Here is a 16,980-nt window from a genome sequence, read left to right on the forward strand (position 1 = left end):
AAGACAGATCTGGAATTCCATGGTCAACCTGGAAACCAACTGTGCCTTCCAAAAAGTGGCTTTTCTAACTCAAGGTTGGTTACATGTTAAGTGTGCTCCTAACTTAACAATAAGCGCGTTTTCCTTCGGAGGAACTTTTTAACGTAGTGATTTGTAGTTAACAGTGGCAGGTTGCCTCGTGGACGTCTTTTTTGTGTTATATAGGAAAGGAGACCTGAATTTACCTCAGGTGGCAAGAATGGAAGTACATAAGTGCTTTTTTTTTTTTTTTTTGTGGTACGCGGGCCTGTCACTGTTGTGGCCTCTCCCGTTGCGGAGCGCAGGCTCCGGATTCGCAGGCTCAGCGGCCATGGCTCACGGGCCCAGAAGCTCCGTGGCACGTGGGATCCTCCCGGACCGGGGCACGAAACTGCGTCCCCTGCATCGGCAGGCGGACTCTCAACCACGGCGCCACCAGGGAAGCCCACATAAGTGCATTTTAATTTCTCTTTCTTTAACTTCTTTTTGTGAATATGTGATTTTAAGTGTACACCACAGCAATTTAGTAAAAATCTTATACTTTGCCTACATAGGCCTTTTCTGCAGAATTTTTAAAGTTACCAATGTTGTTAAGCGTCTTCAGCTCTGATGGGTGAAATGTGTACAAAACGATGAGCGAGTCATTAAAAGTGCACATGGGAGGAGGAGCTTCTGCTCAGAGTGTGTCAGAGCAGCTCTTGTACTTCATGCCTTCAACTCAACAAATGACCATATTCCTTAAAATAAAATGTGAAGTTGTTTTTTAATCAAACTTTGCCTCCTGTGAGGTCCTTTTCAAAGAGCTGGTGTCAGGGGGGGAACCCTCCTTGTTGAGTCCTCAGGTGTTTGGTTCTGGCTGCCACGTCTCGTGCTTCTGGAAAGCCTGTCAATCCATCTGTCCTGCCTCCCGGTGCCTCTGCAACGCTGTCCAGCTCAGGGCTTGGCACACCCTCAAGGTCCAGAGAGTGGATGTTTTAGGCTCACAGGCCAAACAGTATCTTCACGTCATCTTCCCTGTGTCCATCCCTAATGACCTCACTTTAAGTTAATTACCTCTGTAAAGACCCTGTCTCCAAATGTCACGTTCTGAGGTTCTGGGGGTTTAGGGCTTCAACATATTAATGTGGAGGGGGGTGGCAGGAACCTGACATCTGACAGCCTTTATCTCCTTGGTGGGAACAGAGAAAGAGGACGGTAGAGGTGGATCATCAGGGAAAGGCTGTCGAAGGCCCAGCTGAGATGGGGACTCAGAAGGACCCTAGTAATTAACACCTTTTATAGACTTTTTTAAATAGTGGGGTTTCCAGCCCTGGAGTCACCAGGTGCTTTCGTGGCTGGAGTTCAAGAGCAGGCCTCCTGCCTGGGGCTGCCAGCAGAGCCGAAGAAGGCAAGTGAGAAGCCAGAGCTCTGGCCTGAGGCCTCGGGAGAGGGTCTGGCTCCTTGATTGGATCACCAGGCTGAAGTGTGGGCGCTGGCCCTGGAGCTTGGAGCAGAGGATGACTGACACAGATCTTTGCACTTTAGTGCCTTGGATTCTCCCAGAAGAATTCTCCTGAAGTCTAGGCAGAACCCGACTTGAAAGTAGGCCAAGAGCCAGGAGTGAAGCAAGTCGCATGAACGTGCACAACACTGCTTCCCCCACAGAGGCGGCTTTTAGGGCTTTGGATCCACAAAGGCCAGAGACAAACCTCAAACCAGGGGCACCTCCAGGCCATTTAGAAATTAAGTCAAAATCAAGTTCTGCTAGGGTTTGATGGACTTTGTTTTAACATTTTACTTTGAAGTTTTAGTTCTTGGAGACAGGCTGGTGCTAATCATGCCAACCCACCACTTAAAAACCTGCTCTGGGGCTTCCCTGGTGGCGCAGTGTTTGAGAGTCTGCCTGCCGATGCAGGGGACGCGGGTTCGTGCCCCGGTCCGGGAAGATCCCACATGCCGCGGAGCAGCTGGGCCCGTGAGCCATGGCTGCTGAGCCTCCATGTCTGGAGCCTGTGCTCCGCAACGGGAGAGGCCACAACAGTGAGAGGCCCGCATACCGCAAAAAACAAAAACAAAAACAAAAAACCTGCTCTGGTTCCCACCATGGTTACAACAACAGTGCTTTTAGGGGAGCTAGCACATGATACTACTTCCACAGCCCCAAGTGGGGGTTCCAGGCCCACAGGCCAGAGCGGGCCAGTTTCTTACAGAGACTCACCAAAGTAACAATGACTATTTAATTTTATTTTTTATTATTTATTTATTTTTGGCCGCACCCCACGGCTTGCAGGATCTTAGTTCCCCAACCAGGGATTGAACCCAGGCCCCAGCAGTGAAAACACCGAGTCCTAACCACTGGGCCACCAGGGAATTCCCAACAACGACTTTTTAAATGAGCTAGAAGGCCATAATTACTCATTTACAACAAGAAATATAATTGTCAAACAATTTAAGCTGGAGTGTAAGCTGCAAAGTCGATGGGACTCCGGAGCTTGTGCCCAGGTCAGGGTGAGCACTCAGCAGGTTTCTGTAAATGAATGGCTTAAAAAAAAACGAAGGTCAGAGGGGAGTGAAATTCTTGTCCAGTGGGTACGTGAAAATGTGCTCAACATCACTAGCCATCAGGGAAATGCAAGTCAAAACCACAATGAGCTATCACCTCACACCTGTCAGAAAGGCTGTCATCAAAAAGAAAACATAAAAAGTGCTGGTGAGGGGCTTCCCTGGTGGCACAGTGGTTAAGAATCCACCTGCCAATGCAGGGGACACGGGTTCGATCCCTGGTCCGGGAAGATCCCACATGCCACGGAGCAACTAAGCCCACATGCCACAACTACTGAAGACCGCGTGCCTAGGGCCCATGCTCCACAGCAAGAGAAGCCACCGCAATGGGAAGCCCACGCACCACAACGAAGAATAGCCCCTGCTCGACGCAGCTAGAGAAAGCCTGCACACAGCAAGGAAGACCCAGTGCAGCCAAAAATAAATAAATAAATAAAAAACACAGTGAGATATCACCTCATAGCCGTCAGAAAGGCTGTCATCAAAAAGACAACAAATAAGGGCTTCCCTGGTGGCGCAGTGGTTGAGAGTCCGCCTGCCGATGCAGGGGACACGGGTTCGTGCCCCGGTCTGGGAAGATCCCACATGCCGCGGAGCAGCTGGGCCCATGAGCCATGGCCGCTGAGCCTCCACGTCCGGAACCTGTGCTCCGCAACGGGAGAGGCCACAACAGTGAGAGGCCCGCGTACCGCAAAAAAAAAAAAAAAAAAGACAACAAATAAAAAGTGTTGGTGAGGATGTGGAGAAAAGGGGAGACCCCTGTGCGTGGTTGGTGGGAATGTGAACTGGTGCAGCCACTGTGGAAAACAGTGTGGAGGTTCCTAAAAAAGTTAAAAATAGAACTATCATATGATCCGGCAATTCCACTTCTGGGTATTTATCCAAAGGAAACGAAATCACTATCTTGAAAAGGTATCTGAACCCCAATGTTCACTGCAGCACTATTTACAATAGCCAAGATGTGGAAGCAACCTAAATATCCATCGACAGATGAATGGAAAAAGAAGATACGAGATACACACACACCCGAATATTATTCACCCATAAAAAATAAGGAAACCCTGCCATTTACAATAAAATGGATGGAACGTGAAGGCATTATGCTAAGTAAAATAAGTCGGACAGAGAAAGACAAATACTGTATGATCTCATTTATATGTAGAATCTAAAAAAAAACAAAAACAGGTTCTTCCCTGGCGGTCCAGTGTTTAGAACTCAGTGCTTCCACTGCACGGGGCACAGTCGATCCCTCGTCAGGGAACTAAGATCTTGCAAGTCACGTGGCGGAGCCAAAACAAATAAATAAATAACAAAATAAAATAAAAACAGAGAGCAGGGTAGTGGCTGGCAGAGGTGGGGAATGGGGGTGGGTGAAATGGGTGAAGGTAGTCATAAGGCACAAACTTCCAGTTATAAATAAGTTCTAGGGATGTAATGGGCAGCATGGCAACTGTACTTAACAACACTGGATTGTGTATTTGTATACTGCATACTTGAAATTTGCTGAGAGTATAAATCTTAAAAGTTCTCATCACAAGAAAAAAATGGGGGGAGAGGGATAATTGGGAGTAGGGGATAAAGAAATTAGAAAGAAAATTGAAACATATGTGGTGATGTCTGTTAACCAAATTTATCATGATGAAGGGAGCTCAGCTCGGTGCTCTGTGATGACCTAGATAGGTGGGATGGGGCGGGTGGAGGGAGGTCCAGGAGGGAGGGGATATAGGTATACATATAGCTGATTCACTTCATTGTACAACAGAAACTAACACAACATTGTAAAGCAATTACATGCCAATAAAAATAAATAAGTAAAAATAAATTTTAAAAATTTATCACGGTGATCATTTCACTATATATACATATATTGAAACATGTTGTACACCTGAAACTATTACAAGGTTATGTGTCAATTATGCCTCAGTTAAACTGGGGAGGGGGAGTGAAATTCTCACTACCACTGCAAAGCCCATTCCCTCCCTGCAGGAAGGCTGTTGGAGAAGCCAGGTTAAAATCAGAAGATCTCTTGGTGCTTAGTCCTCTGTAGACTGAGCACCACCAGGCAGGGCTGTGTGGTTTTCACCTTTGCACCCCCCCAGCTCCCAGAAGATGCTCAGCACACATGGGCCAAGTGTATTCACCCCCTAAAAGTCCATTATCTCAGGATCTTAGAAAGGGCTTCTTTCCTGAATTCCGGTAAGGGGCAGTTTTAGTCTGGTTTTCTTGAATATCTACCCAGAAGTCATTTTTCTTCTTCCTGATGCCAAAGCCCCAGTCTTGTTCAGTGCAAGTCAGGCAAGGGTGGCCACTCTTGCCCGGTCGCTTTAAGAATAAGAATGTGACCCAATGGGTCATGGGTCAGGGATGGGAAGGGGAATCTCTCTGGAGGTTTCCAGAAGGAAGTGCTCTTTGCTCTTAAAAAGGGATACAAAGGAACAACAGTCCTTCCTCCACTGGGCCTCGTCATGACTGGATTGGGTGAGGCCTGGGGTAATTGCAGCCACCTAGCCGCCAGCCAGAGGATGAAGCCAAAATCTGAAGGTATTTAGACCAAGAAAATCAGAGGAGGACTTCCCTGGTGGCACAGTGGTCAAGAATCCGCCTGCCAATGCAGAGGACATGGGTTCGAGCCCTGGTCTGGGAAGATCCCACATGCTGCAGAGCAACTAAGCCCATGAGCCACAACTACTGAGCCCATGTGCCACAAATACTGAAGCCTGCTGCACCTAGAGCCCATGCTCCACAACAAGAAGCCACCGCAATGAGAAGCCCGTGCACTGCAACAAAGAGTAGCCCCTGCTCTCTGCAACCAGAGAAAGCCCGCGTGCAGCAATGAAGACCCAACGCAGTCAAAAATAGATAAATAAATAAATTTATTTTAAGAAAAAGAAGAAAGAAAATCAGAGAAGCAGACCCAGGGTCTGGACATCCTGGTTCTTGAGCTGCCTGACTACAGCCCTTGTGTTATGGGGAATGACAGATACCCTTACTGCTTTGACTATTTTGAATTAGGGTTTCTAATCATCACAGCAGAAAGCTGACCTAGGAAAGATGGTTATATCATGGGTCCATGGTAAGTAAATTCTCCTAAGGTCACTGAGTCATTCTAGAGCTGCAGGAATGGAGCCATCTGATTGCCTAATCGCAGGAGGGTTGAACCCCAAGCTGAGTCATCACTGCTTTTTAATAGGATTTGCACTGGGAATTAAGAGGATCCTAGGTGATCTGGGGGGTTAAACAAAAACGAAGTCTTCATTTTCAGAAGCCAAGATGTTCAGAGGAACTGCTATTATGATGGGTAGGAAACTGAAATGTGTAAAGAGGGACCTGAGTAGGAAAAAAAAGGGTTCATGCGCACAGGCTCCAGACGCGCAGGCTCAGCGGCCATGGCTCACGGGCCCAGCCGCTCCGCGGCATGTGGGATCTTCCCGGACCAGGGTGTGAACCCGTGTCCCCTGCATCAGCAGGCGGACTCTCAACCACTGCGCCACCAAAGAAGCCCCAGGCTAGCTTTTGAAGGTTTCATTTTGTGTGAGGAAAGGGATTGAAGTTCTCTGTCCACCGCCTACATCATTAAAAGGATGTTCCCTGGGAATTCCCTGGCAGTCCACTGGTTAGGACTCTGCACTCTCACTGCCAAGGGCCCAGGTTCAATCCCTGGTTGGGGAACTAAAATCCCACATACAAGCCTCGAGGTGCGGCCAAAAAATAATAATAAAAAAAACTTCAAATAAAATTAAAAAATAAAAGGATGTTCCCATATAGAGATGAGAGCACAAGGAAAAGCTATTTTAAGAAACTTTGTCCCTCAAATAGAGGTGGTAATCCCAGGATGTGATGCAAGACTCTCGCAGCAGGTAAGCCAGAGTCCTAGTTTTTTTCAGGCAAAAATCTCTAGTTCTGGCTCTCACTATTACAGAATGGCCACCCTGCCTCCCGTAATAATGGGACCTAAGTATGGCATAAATGCTATATTGTAGATTGAAAGTTATCTTAGAATGAGAATCAAACTACTACTATTACTTAAAAGGCAGGGTTTCAGCTGCAGGACAAGTCAATCACCATTGTCCTAGTCATTGTGGAAGGGAAAAGGTATTTCTCTCAGATGGAAAGTCAAAACTGAGCACGAAATCTCCAGGAAGTACAAATCAGGCTGCACATTAGAATTAGCTAGGGGCTTCAGAAAATTCTGACATATGAAAAGATTCTCAACCTCACTCCTAATAAGAGAAATGCAAAATTAAACTACTCTGAACATTTTTTCCATCTATCAGGTTGCAAGAATCTGAAAGTTGGACATATAATTACACCAATATCCGGTTCTCCTCTACTTCTGAGAATATGAAGAGAATGCAATTCCTGCTCTCTCTTCATTTAGGCTTGTCATGTGACTCATCCTCGTCCGTAAAATGCAAGCAGAATTAAGCTACTTCCTCTGGGATGAAACATTTAATAGCTGGTGCTATTCAGCTAAAGAGACTCTCCAGTTCTGCTCCCCAATTCAACAATAGTGAGAAGTTCAAGTGTTGTGCTTGGTATAGCCTCGGGACCGTGGTGCTTCCACCAGCGTGGATTGCTGAGTCGGTGCTCAGAGGAACATGCCCTGTCTATGACTAAGTCAGAAATAAACCTTTCTTGTATGAAGCCACTGTTGCATACACCCAGCCTGGTCTGACACACACTGTTGATGAAGCTGTGGGGAAACAGGTGTTCTCTTCTGTTACTGCTGAAGGACAAAACAATGTGTTACAGAGGGCAATTTGACCATATCTGTGGATGTGCATATATCCTTTAATCTGCAGTCCCATTTCTGGGAATTCATTCACAGAAAGACCTGCTCTTATAGACTGAATGTTTGTGTCCCCCCAAAATGCATAAGTTGAAACCTAATCCCCAATATGATGATGGTATTTGGAAGTGGGGTCTTTGGGAGGTGATTAGGTCATGAGGGTGGAGCCCTCATGAATGGAATTAGTGCCCTTACCAAAGAGACCCCAGAGAGCTCCCTTGCCCCTTCCACCATGTGAGGACACAGGAACCAGGAAGTGGGCCCTCACCGGACACCGAATCTGCCAGCACCTTGATCCTTGACTTCCCAGCTTCCAGAACTATGAGAATTGAATTTCTGTTTATAAGCCACCCAGTCTATGGTAGTTTAACAGCCCAAACAGATTAAGACACCTGTATACATGTGAAATTACAGGCATACAAATACAGTTATACATTGTGACATTGTTTGTAACAACAAAAGTTTGGAAATAATTTGAATATCTGTCTGTGGAGGCTGGTTACATAAACTACGGCATATCTTCACAATGGAATAGCATGCAAATGTAAAAACAAACAAACAAAAAGTTCTCTACATACTCATATGGAAATATTTCCAGGATATCTCATTAGATTTTTTTTAAAGCCAGATCCAGAAGAGTGGATAAAATGTTTCCTTTAGTGTAAGAATGGGGGAAAATAAAAATATTCTTCTTTTTACTTGCATAAAGAAACACTTGTATAATACACAAGAGGCAAATAAAAATGGTAAAACAGGGACTTCCCTAGTGGTCCAGTGGGTAAGATTCCATGCTCCCAGTGCAGGGGGTCCTGGTTCAATCCCTGGTCAGGGAACTAGATCCCACATGTGTGCTGCAACTAAGTCTGCATGCCACAACTAAAGATCCCATGTGCCACAATAAAGATCCCGCATGCCACAACTAAGACCCGGGGTGGCCTTAATAAGTAAATTTTTTTTTTAATGGTAAAACACAGGGACCTCCAAGATAGATGGGGTGGGAATAAGACTTCTCAATGAATATCATTTGTATCATTTTTGTATTTGAAACATATGAATGCATTACATATTTTTTAAAATACAGTAATCAGGTCTCCCCATGTCAATTCAATTAAATTAGTCTCTTGAGATGAGGCCTGAGCTTTTCATTTTATGCCACCCAGGTGATGAAATGTTAGCAAGAGTTAAGAATCGCTGCTTTTTGCCTCAGTCTCAGATGGAACAAGGGATTAGATAAGTAGTTTTGTGTTGCAGGTGTGGGTAATATTTGGCCCGTGCTCTGTATTCTAGAACCTAACTCTGGTAGCTCAAGTCAGTCCTTGTGGATGTAATCCTATACCTGGATGAGGGAGCTCCGTCTGGGATGAGTGTTGATGGTGCTGTGGATGTAACAAGGAATCATGTGCCAGGCTATCTGGGGATAAATACTGTGAAACAGAGAACTGACCAGACATAGAGATGGAGTAAGAAGCAAACCAGTACTGAATGTATTTATCAGGGGTGTGTGGTTGAAACCAGGGGTCTGTTTCAGGGAAGAGAATATCTATTAGAAATCCTGGGTCATACTGGGAGCAGGACAAAAGGTACACATTCAATATGGAAGATTTTTGGTCTAAAGATGGCAAATCCATGGGCCAAATCCAGCCCACTGACTGTTTTTGTGTGGCTTGTGAGCAAAGAATAGTTTTACGTCTTTACACGGTTGGAGAAGAAAAATCAAAAGAAGGATATTTCATGACACAACAAAAGTATGTGAAATTCAAATTTCAGGGCCCATAAGTAAAGTTTTTGTGGACAAAGCTACACTTACAGATGGCCAAAAAGCACATGGAAAGATGATCAACATCACTAATTGAGAAATGCAAATCAAAACTACAATGAGGTATCACCTCATACCAGTTAGAACGATCATCATCAAAAAAAATCTACAAACAGGGACTTCCCTGGTGGTCCAGTGGTTAAGACTCTGTGCTTCCACTGCAGAGGGCAAAGTTTCAATCCCTGGTCAGGGAACTAAGATCCCACATGCCACGCTGTGCAGCCAAAAAAAAAAAGAAAAACAAAAAGAACTACCATATGACCCAGCAATGCCACTCCTAGGCATATACCTGGAGAGAACCATAATTTGAAAAGATACATGCACCCCAATGTTCATTGCAGCACTATTTACAATAGCCAGGACATGGAAGCAACCTAAATGTCCATCGACAGATAAATGGATAAAGATGTGGTACATATATACAATGGAATATTAGTCATAAAAAATGGATAAAGATGTGGTACATATATACAATGGAATATTAGTCATAAAAAATTTAAAAATAATGCCATTTGCAGTAACATGGATGGACCTAGAGATTATCATACCAAGTTAAGTCAAAGACAAATATGAGGAATTTATTATATGAGGAACCTAAAAAAAAGGGTACAAATGAACTTATTTACAAAACAGAAGTAGAGTCACAGATGTAGAAACAAACTTGTGGTTACCAGGGGGTAAGGGGGGGAGGGATAAGTTGGGAGATGGAGATTGACATATATACACTACTATATATAAAACAAACAACAAGGACCTACTGTATAGCAGTACAGCACAGGGAACTCTACTCAATACTCTGTAATGACCTATATGGGAAAAGAATCTAAAAAACAGTGGATATATGTACACGTATAACTGATTCACTTTGCTGTACAGCTGAAACTAACACAACATTGTAAATCAACTATATTCCAATAAAAATTTTTAAATAAAATAAAATTTCCAGAAAAAAAAAAAGCTACTCTCACATCCATTGGAATAAAGCCACATGTCGTCTGTGGCTGCTTTTGCACTGCAATGGCAGATCTGAGCAATGTGACAGAGGCTGGGTGAGCTGCTCTCATCCTCTGCAGTGATGACTCAACAGCGTTTTGAATGCCACGTTATCACTGTCTCACAGCATCTTATTTTTTTATTGCCAGTGCACATCCATGGTCAAAAGAAGAAAATCAGACTTTGAATATCACAATTTTAAGGTAAAGTGGAGTGTAGATTATTTTGTTATTGAAGTCGACAGCAAAACATTGGGTTGATGATGCAATGACACTCCACCTGTGCTAAAAGAATGCAATACACAACAAGTTAGACTAAAGCAGTCATCATTGTATTCCCAACTCAGAGGAAACCAACAGTTAGAAAAAAATAGAAAATTTCAGATGGAATATCTCACTGGAATTTCTTCACAAAAATAAAAAATGAAAATGAGGTTGCCACCAAAGTGGGTTTCCAAGTGTCTGATTTGTTAGCCAGAGAGAGCCACTTAACTGATGCTAAGTTAATTGAATTGTGTTGATTTTAGCAGCCAAAGAAAGGTATCCAGATAAAATAAACTTGCTTTAGACATTCAGTGAGAAAGTTGCTCAAAGACTTGAGGATATTGGGAACACCATCAATGGTCAATTAGAGAACAGGATAGGGAATTCCTTGGCGGTCCAGTGGTTAGGACTTGGCGCTTTCACTGCCGTTGGCCCGATCCCTCGTAGGGGAACTAAGGTCCCACAAGCTGCTTGGTGCAGCAAAACAAAAACAAAAAACAGGACAAATTATTGTGAGTGATTTTCCTTGATTATCAATGAGTTGATAGATGTCACCAATACTGTCCAGTTGCTTTTATTTGAGGTGTCACTGCTGAGTTTGATGTCACCAAAGAATATAAGCCTCTTTGGGACTTCCCTGGTGGCCCAGTGGTTAAGACTTCACCTTCCAATTCAGGGGGTGTGGATTTGATCCCTGGTCAGGGAACTGAGATCCCACATGCCTCGCAGCCCAAAAACCAAAACATAAAAAAAACAAAAGCAGTATTGTAACAAATTCAATAAAGACTTCTTAAAAAATGGTCCACATCAAGAAAAATCTTTAAAAGAGAAAAAGAATAAGTCTCTTTGAAGAGTCTGCACAGAACAACTAGTGGCAAGAATATTTTCAGAAAAGATGAGAAATCACTAATTAGACACAACCTGAAGGGGAAATCTGCTAAGATGTGTTAAGTTTGCTGGAGATAAAAATGTGTGAAGCAGAAAGAGGCCTACTTGGACAAATTTATAAAGCTCTAGAAAATGTAAGGTGTTTAGAGCCTATGGTTATTCATTGTACTCAAATTACTCATCAGGAGCTAATTTGCAGAACATATTTGATTCATGTGTTATTGAACTAGAGTTACCCACAGCAAACTTCCTTTGCTGTTGTTTTTAATCCATCATCAGATCTGTGAATTTTTGTTAGAATTAGAAGCTGAATAGCCTGAATTGCCCCACCACATAGCAGTTTGATGGCTTAGCAGTGGTCAAGTTTTATTGCAGTTTTTTTCAGTTCAGAGCCAAGGCTGAAATTTTTCACAACAGAGCACCATTCTAAACCATTATCACTGAATAATTAATGGCCTTGGAAATTAGTTTTTGCTACAGACTTGATAATGTTTCTCAGTGAATTCAAACTAAAATGACAGGGCATGGGAATTCCCTGGCAGTCCAGTGGTTAGGACTCTGCACGCTCACTGCTGAGGGCCAAGGCTCACAATCCCTGGTTCAGGAAATCCCATAAGCCATGTAGTGAGGCCAAAAAACAAAAAGTAAAATAAAATAAGATGACAGGGAAAAACAGTGCTTATATGTGAAATGTATACTGCGGCAGTCATGTTGACAATAACTAATGTTGTTTTGAATCACAAGGAATGTTAAGCTGCTTTATACACTTCCTGTGCTGTCAAAAGTTAAAACAAGAAGCAAGATCTCATTCTCACACAAATTTGCAGCAGATATATTTCCTGAGCTCCAACTACAGTTCCAGCAGAATTTTTCAGAACTTGATGCCAAGTGCAATGGAAATTTCCATATTTCAAAATCTATTTAATTGGGCAATTGAGGAGTTTCCACCCAACCTTCAACTGAAGAGGATTAATCTGCAATGTAAAAACAAGCTAAAAGGCAAATATCCAGAGAAGAATCTAAGATAATTCTATACATGCCATCCCACAATGAATATGCTCAATTAAAATCATGCAGCATTGGCAGTACCATCTGGCTGAGAGACGTTTTCAAAGATGAAATATACAAAGTCTCATTACAGCTCAGCATTGACAGCTCAATATTTGATGACAGGGTCACGGATTTTGAAACCCAATTAAGCAAAATATTATCTCAAAAGAATTCCATTATTCTCATCAGTATACCTGGATTATAAAAAAGTTACACTCAATTACTATGATATTTTGAATTTCATTTTCAAAGAAATTGTAGAAAAAATTTTTTGTCATTAGACAAAAGAACATTCCAGATAGGTAAAACAGGTGGTGCAAATACTGTGAGGTATTAAGATGCTCCTGTTTTAGAGGATTTTCTACAGGAGCCAGTGAGGAGAAGCAGGAGACTGGAGCAGGATTACATATTTCTTGATTTTCCTCTTGTCCTGTAAAGCCTAAAATATTTACTATCTGGACCTTTACAGAAAAATTTGGTGACCCGCCCCCCCTGCCCGGGACTAAAGGGTTGCACAGAACTGACTTCTTCGAGATAAGTGTGAGAGGGGAATCAGTGTTCCCCTGAGTGAATTTCACTAAAGGCACTCCAGAATGCTCTGAAATCCAGAGGAAACAAGAAAATCTGCCTTCTAGCTCAAGTGACATGAAAGTAGACATTTTATAAAAGAGGTGGTAGAGCAATTAAAACTAAATTAGAAAATGCCAGGGGGACCATGACCACACTTTAAAACACTGGAGTAACGTTGGCCAGTGTTTTCTAGAGGGGTCCGTAGAGCTTCCGGATATGGCAGCCAAGCCTCGTTCAGAGATGTCACCCTCAGAAAGAAGTGATTAGTAAGTTGATATTTTAAATAGTGTAGCATGGGACTTCCCTGGTGGTCCAATGGTTAAGACTCTGTGCTCCCAATACAGGGAGCCTGGGTTTGATCCCTGGTCGGGGAACTAGATCCCACACACCACAATGAAGATCCCACGTGCCGCAACTAAGACCTGGCACAGCCAAATAAATAAAAATAAATAAATAAATAGTGTGGCATGGAAAATTATAATGGGGATGTGAACACTATTTTATTAGTATTGCAGAAGCAAACTAATAGGAGGGGAAGAAAAAGAAAATAATCAATAAGCTCTTTTTTTGTTTTAGGGAGATAAGCTTGGAAATATATATGAAACATGGGGAAGTAGTAACTGAGAACTGCAGAGCCAGAGGGAAAGTTTACTGCACGGAGCGAAAGGTCTCCAAGGACAAGTCTAATTAATGCAGTAGAAACAGGTCAACCAGGCCTCGTGGAGAGCGCACCTGAGAACCGCTGACCTTATCAAGTCAGTGTGGTAAACACACTTCCTGCTTCTCCCCCTACACAGTCACACCTCTTCTACCCTCAGCATCATTGCTAGGAAAGAACCCAGGGCAGGAGGGAGAGACAGATGCTTGTTCTTCTGGGTCCTCAGTAAGGCAGCAATCTAGGAAGTTGGCCTGGCCTTAACCATCACCCGCAGGGTTGGACCTGCGCAGATAGGGGAGAATAAAAAGTCAATGGCGGGTCCCAAGGTTGTGTCCTCAGTTCAGAGGCGGCCTCGGGGATAGGAAGTCAGGAATCCTGGCAAGTTGCTCAAAAAGCCTTGTCAGTCCTTTGAATCTAAACCATAAATATCTTAGAATACAAGTGTAAGTATAATGACATCTGGAAACCCTGGGAATGAGCAAGCTAAGGCAGAATCACAAATCTTTATGCTTTAGCCGTTTTTTTTTAATGCTTCCTTGTTGCTTGTCCATTCATTTCCATTTTGTTATCTCTTAGCATCTAGAACGTTTTCTGGAAAAAAAAATTTTAAGCTTGTCTCAGGTGTGCTAAGGAAAATTAAAGTACTTAATTTTTTTACTGTGAAAAATTTCAAACATATACGAAAGTAGAATAATATAATTAACACAACCCCCCCCCCACAAGCACATCAGGTCTCCAACTTCAACAATTATCAACAAGGCCATTCTTGGGACTTCCCTGGTGGCCCAGGGGTTACAACTCCGCACTTCCATTGTGGGGGGCATGGGTTAGATCCTTGGTTGGGGAACTAAGATCCTACATGCCAGGGGGTGCAGCCAAAAAAAAAAAAAGCCATTCTTGTTTCACCTTGATCCAATCCACACCCTATTCCCCACTGCACTTTTTTTTTTTTTTTGGCTGCGTTGGGTCTTCATTGCTGCACGCGGGCTTTCTCTAGTTGTGGTGAGCAGGGGCTACAACTACAACATTGCAGTATGCAGTCTTCTCATGGCGGTGGCTTCTCTTGTGCAGCACAGCCTCTAGGCACGCAGGCTTCAGTAGTTGTGGCCCGCGGGCCCTAGAGTGCAGGCTCAGTAGTTGTGGCGCATGGGCTTAGCTGCTCCGCAGCATGTGGGATCTTCCCAGACCAGGGCTTGAACCCGTGTCCCCTGCACTGGCAGGTGGATTCTTCTTTTATTTTTTTTAAATAAATTTATTTATTTTTATTTTTTAAATTTATTTTTGGCTACATTGCGTCTTTGCTGCTGTGCACGGGCTTTCTCTAGTTGCGGCAAGCGGTGTCTACTCTTTGCTGCGGTGTGCGGGCTTCTCATTGTGGTGGCTTCTCTTTGTTGCGGAACACAGGCTCTAGGCGCATGGGCTTCAGTAGTTGTGGCATGCAGGCTCAGTATTTGTGGCTCACGGGCTCTAGAGCGCAGGCTCAGTAGTTGCGGCTCACGGGCCCAGCCGCTCCGCGGCATGTGGGATCTTCACAGACCGGGGCACAAACCCGCGTGCCCTGCATTGGCAGGCGGACTCTCAACCACTGCGCCACCAGGGGAGACCCCAGGAGGAATTTTTAAAGAGGGGAGCGTGGCACTCTGGCAGCAGAATGGTGGCGGTATGTGAAATCCAACCCCTCCACCCTACTCCAAGATTGACATTCCTATCTGGTGCTAGAATTTACTTTAGAGGGCCTCAGTTTCCCTATAACCAAAACAAGGAAAGTGGACTAAATTATAGGCAATAACTGTGTAACAGTGAAATGAGCCCTTGACTTTGAGTCAAAAGACCTGGATTAAGAGTGCTAGCTGTGGGACTTCCCTGGTGGCACAGTGGTTAAGAATCTGCCTGCCAATGCAGGGGACATGGGTTCGAGCTCTGGTCAGGGAAGATCCCACATGCTGCGGAGCAACTAAGCCCGTGCGCCACAACTACTGAGCCCGCGCTCTGGAGCCTGCGAGCCGCAACTACTGAGCCTGCGTGCCACAACTCCTGAAGCCCTCACGCCTAGAGCCCCTGCTCCACAACAAGAGAAGCCACCACAATGAGAAGCCCACACATCGCAACAAAGAGTAGCCACACCACAACAAAGAGTAGCCCAGCTCGCTGCAACTAGAGAAAGCCCGCGCACGGCAACAAAGACCCAACACAGCCAAAAATAAATAAATAAATAAAATTTTAAAAAAGTGCCAGCTGTGCCTCTTGCAAATTATGTAACTTACAATAACTTATGTAAGCAAGCCACTTAACCTCTCTGAGGTTTAATTTTGGATCTATGAGATGCTCACTAAATATTTTTTCTATTTCTTAATTTTGTATCTATATGTTTACTTGTTACAATTATTTTATGATGTACATAAATCAAATCATTATGCTGTACACCATAAACAGTGCTGTATGTCAATTATATCTCTATAAAACTGGAAGATAAATGAAATACATTAGAAAATGAAAAATATATATATAAGACATGGAACGATTCAGTCAGCTAGTCAGTTGAGCTAGGATTGCAACCCAAGCCTTCACCTCCAAATTCTGAGCTATTCAAATTGTGCTCGAAATTAATACAACACGAAACTTTGCGGGGGGAAGCTGAAAACCTGCTTTGCTGAGTCACAAAATGCACTAGACCGTGACACTTCCCCCGGAGTTTACACCGGAACAGACATCACCCATCACCCTACAATGTAGGCCAGGCTCAACCCCGGAGTGCGAAGGGCCACAATGAGAGTCCGATGACCAGGGGTCTAAGAATGGGCTCGTGCTGCCAGCGTCTCCCTTTCCGGACACTGTTTCTCCTCTGTCCGGTTCCGGGCTGCAGGTTTACCTCAACAGTCATTCATTCCACCAAGATTTGAGAATCAGCTCAGGGTGGGACGGCTCGCCAGGCCCAGAGCTGAACGAGGCGAGGCAGACCAGACCCTGCTCCCTTAAACTGACTGTCCAGTGCGGGTGGGGGCGGCCGGGCTCCAGGGTCCCGGGGGGCTATGCCCGACAGCGTTCGCACCTGCCCGGCACCACCTGAGCGTAAGCAACGGTCGGCTCCGCAACCCCTTAACCTGGCCGTCCCGCTGCGGTCACCCCGGCCCCGCGGGGCCCATCGCGCCCGTCAGCTCACCTAGGGGCCGCGCCCCCGGCCGAACCCAGCCTGCGCTTCCCGCTTTGTTCCCAGAGCGGGTTCTGGAAGCGCCGCGCGCGCCCAGCCCCAGCCGCTTCCAGGCAGCGCCCCCCAGCTGCCTGGGAGGGCGCGCGGGGGCGCGCACGAGCGGCGCACGCCCGTCCCGCATGCCCGCGCTCCCGATTGGCCGCGCCGCGTGACATCACCGGGAGGCCCCGGCGGCCGCTGGGAGCC

The 16,980-nt window shown here is 44.8% G+C and overlaps 1 long non-coding RNA gene across 1 annotated transcript; it reads right to left on the reverse strand.

Annotated features, from left to right (window-relative positions):
• Positions 1-14,089: 14,089 nt before the first annotated feature.
• Positions 14,090-16,915, reverse strand: LOC113610528 (uncharacterized). The gene is made up of 2 exons (XR_003429117.1): positions 16,747-16,915; positions 14,090-14,177 (listed from the first exon to the last, which is right to left on the reverse strand). It is a non-coding gene; the product is annotated as an uncharacterized LOC113610528 (long non-coding RNA).
• Positions 16,916-16,980: the final 65 nt, after the last annotated feature.

This window comes from Aethalodelphis obliquidens, unplaced genomic scaffold, assembly GCF_003676395.1.
Source record: "Aethalodelphis obliquidens isolate GAN/ISIS:26980383/991018 unplaced genomic scaffold, ASM367639v1 scaffold63, whole genome shotgun sequence".
NCBI classification, from domain to species: domain Eukaryota; kingdom Metazoa; phylum Chordata; class Mammalia; order Artiodactyla; family Delphinidae; genus Aethalodelphis; species Aethalodelphis obliquidens.